The sequence below is a fragment of the Dinoponera quadriceps genome, unplaced genomic scaffold (assembly GCF_001313825.1).
Source record: "Dinoponera quadriceps isolate SergipeBrazil2010 unplaced genomic scaffold, ASM131382v1 scaffold3676, whole genome shotgun sequence".
Taxonomy (NCBI): Eukaryota; Metazoa; Arthropoda; class Insecta; order Hymenoptera; family Formicidae; genus Dinoponera; species Dinoponera quadriceps.
The window spans coordinates 181,338-185,290 of NW_014559267.1; positions in this window are offsets into that span (position 1 = coordinate 181,338).

A 3,953-nucleotide genomic window follows, 5' to 3' on the forward strand; every position below is an offset into this window, starting at 1 on the left:
CACCACCTACGGCAGCAATTACGGGGCCCGGAGCGAGCCGGCAATAACGCGCCCGCTTCCGGGCCGCGACATGTGTGGAAATTAAGACTCGGTCTTGAAAACATGGCTTCAACGATCCTCTCAGATTTTTACCAACTTTCCGGAACCTATGACAGAGTCTTCAGCTGTCTCCAGATGTAAGGGTATCAGATGTAAAGGTATAGGCTAAAGGTCTAGGGGAAATTCCCCATCAATGCCGAACGCGCTCTCATAAGTTGAATCGGCGGGAGAACAGTATTCCACCGACAATCATTCATTTTTCGCGGGGGCTCTTCCCTTCCTCAGTCCTTTTCTTGCCGATATTTCACCGATCCCGGCCAGAGAAATCCATCTAGGAGAGGATCTATATCTCGAATCCCTGCTTGATCGAATCGCTCTTCCGAGAAACGTTGCGTCGCGAATTTTCCCTCCTCCAGGGCACGACACGTAGGTTTTCAGGTAAACAAATTTTCATCGTCCCTTCGTCTCTCTCGGGCTCTTTTAGAGGTTCTTTCGGCACGTAGGAATCATCACTCCGATTCCTCGCAATCGACGCGCCTGTTCACGAAGACTCGGACGCGCTCGCGGGAGCACAAACGCGTCCGCGGCCCCGATATATCGTGCTGATCGATCTGCCTCGGCGTGCCGCGCTTGATCTCTCATTCAATTATTTCTGCATATTTTAATTCGAGGTACTTCGTTATATCGCGCGGGGGAGGGGCGGAGGGATCGAGCGCAGCCGCTAAATGTGACGTTCGAGATAAAGTGCCCGGGCTCGCTGCGTTTGTTGTCGGCCGCGTTGAAAACCGCGGCCTCGCGAGTTCGGTTTTCGCGCTAACGCGCGGAAAAGTGAAAGCTCGAGCCGTGCGCGATGCGTTTCCCTCGATTCGATCTCGCGAGAGATCGCCGAGATTCAGATACTTTTTACTTGTTCGTTTGCGTCTTTCGTTTGAGAAACGAGGAAGGCGCGGCTATATCCGCTAGTCTTTGACACCACCAGCGGTTTTTCGGTCGAATTTCGTGCATTTTCATGCATATTTTGTGCATTTTAGAGGATATCGAAAATAGAAATAAAAACGCTCGTCTCGAAGAATACGTATCGAAAGCGACTTTACTCACAAACATCTCGAATGGTCAATCTTTCTCCAATCACGAGCAGTTCGATGATACGTCAGTGTTAGTACGCGACGCAAGTTTCATCGAATTCTCATCAATTCTCACTTCGCCTTGCAACCCCCCCCCCCCCTTAAAGTAAAATAACTTCCGCNCTGCCTAGCGATATCTGACTTACGCTGGTACACTTACAACGATGATCTTACGACTTGCTAGTCACTATTGACTGCATCTCGGTGACAATACATTTACACTGATTGCAGTTTAGAGAGCGAGATTTCTAAGCGAAGAAACTGGTCGTGAGAAACGGGAGACGAGAATTTTTTGCAGCAAGCCGACACATCTCGAGAATCTTCCATCGACTGTAATCAAGCGTCCGCGAGCGAACTCCCCCCCCCCTCCCCCCGCGGTCAGACTCGTCGGTCATCACCAGTCGCTAAACACGCTGAGAGTCGCGGCTGCTTTTCGATCGGCGCGGCCAATTAGGGAACGCGCGGTCGGGGCGACAAGACGGTCGAAGACGAGTCTCCGTCTACGATCCTCTCGCCACCTAACGCCATCCATCGCGCGGCTGATTGCTATTCTCTACCTCGAGGCCGCGATGAGCGATGCGGTTCATTCATGCCGATGCGGAGCGCGCGGGGTGAGCGCGATATACGAGGCGAGAAGTGATACACGAGGATCCCGCGGGACGAGGAGGAACACAGCGCCGCCCCCTGTGTTCTTATCGTCGTCGTCGTCATCGGCGAACGCACCAGGTGCGAGCCCGACGATCTCCGCGGCCAACCTGTTTGTTATTCCGGCCGAAGGAAGAAGATACTTAACGGCCCGACGACGCGCTCGCGATACTCGAAGTGCGCTCGCGCGCGGTGTGGGTGGAAGGTGAGGAAAGTGCGCGATGAAACGTGACAAAGGGACGATTCAGAGTACGGCGTGCACGGGGTGGCCCGACAGGCGCTTCCCGACCGGAATTCTCCGATTCGGATATTCCTATCGTGTTCTTTTTTAGCCTCTCCCGGGAAAACTCGATCGTCACATTTTACTGGCACTCTCGCTCTCGGGGAAATTGTATTCAGTCACTTCCGGTCTCGAGTATCTCGAATGTTAGATTCGTGTGATTCGAGTAACTTATTCCGACGCTGGAAACAGCGGAGACGGGAATTCGAGGCGTCCGCCGTGGTCGAAGTAAACGAAAGTGAATTATGCAGCCGGTAAAGAATTTTGCGTTAAAACCGGTCCACGGATATTTTTGCGTTATTTTAACAACGGTGATTATGTTGAAAACGTGCAGATATATGTTGGTAAAGTAACGCACGAATTTCAGCGGGCCATTTTCAATGCAAATTCTTCGCCGTGTACAATCTTTTGTTAGAAGAACGATAAGAAATACGGTTAACACGCGGCTGTGATTCGCCAGTGAGATCGGTGATTTAGTTTCTCTCAACGCGCATGCGAGTCTCAACGGTTAAGTAAATCGCATCGATCCCGAGCACTTCGTGCTCGAATATCCGCCACCCACTGACCCACCACCTTAAAACTGACGCACTTTTCGTGTTTGTTCTTCGGACTCACCGAAAGACCGGAGGGGAGCCAGGATCGGCCGTGTTCTGGTGCGGATCTGAAGCAAAAAGCGATTGCGTCGTCGAGTTAGACACGTGTTATTGATTCCCGGTGAGAAAAATACGCGCGAGCAGGAGCGCGTTAACCTTTCGTTGCGACGCGACGGCTTTAAATGTCGGGCAACCGTGTCGCAGTGTTTCGTTCGCAAACGATTAAGCGCGAGAATACGGGAGAAGTTCGGATAAACGAACCTTCGGAGCCGACCCTGTCCGAACCGGATCCTTCGGCGCAGCATCCGCGTCCACCTCCGAAACTGCGCCTTCCGTGTTCACCGCGTGTGGCCGCGATTTCCAGATACGATCTGAAACAAAAAACGCGTCCCACGGTTAGTTGTACGGTCGGAAGTCGGTGTGTTAAGAGCGAGGAGAGGCACGAGAGCGTGTGCATTTTTCCTTGAAATCAACACACTCGCGGAGTAGCTGAGCGCTCTTAAGACTACATTGACTACATTGCCGCTGCTTTGCATCGACAAGTGAGTTTAGATAAGTGAGTCTCGAATTCACCACGAATGAGCCTTTTCAACCGCGGCCGAACGATTTCGCGCGAAACCGCCGGAGCTTGCGAATCTGATCGGTCGGTTTGTGGGTCGAGCGTGGCGCGGACTGTCGCGAGCGAAAACCCGCGTCGTCCGTACAAACGGCTTAATCCAATATGCAGTCGCTGGCATAACGCGCTTTTTGCGGCCTATCTCGGGCCATTTGTCACCTCGAAAACGAACTGGTCGCGCTAGTCCGGCACGCGCTACATCGGACCTATCGACGCGACCGAGTTTCGTAACCGAGCGGCAACCGTCGTCGTCAAAAGGAAACAATACGCCGGCCGGAGACGCGCGTAGGCAGAAGTCGCCGAGAGTCGGCAAAAAATTCATTTCGCGGCCGCTTCGTAAAATCGCATACGTATCGAACGCGCGTATTCCGCGCGATCTCGTGGGTGGAGAGCGGCCGGTCGTGCCTGACCACCGACAACATTGATTCACTGCGATTGTTGTTGCGAGCCGGTTCAATGATCGCGACGCAACGACGACGACGCCGCTCGGTCCGCGTAACACCGACGACACGTGCACGCGAAACACACGTACGCGCGATCCGCCGCCAGGTTCCCCGGACGAGTCACGTTTTACACACGAGCCCCACGTGCTCGTTCGCGCTTCTGATTGTACGTATGTATATGTGTGTTTGCGCCGAGACCGATCGATCGACCGG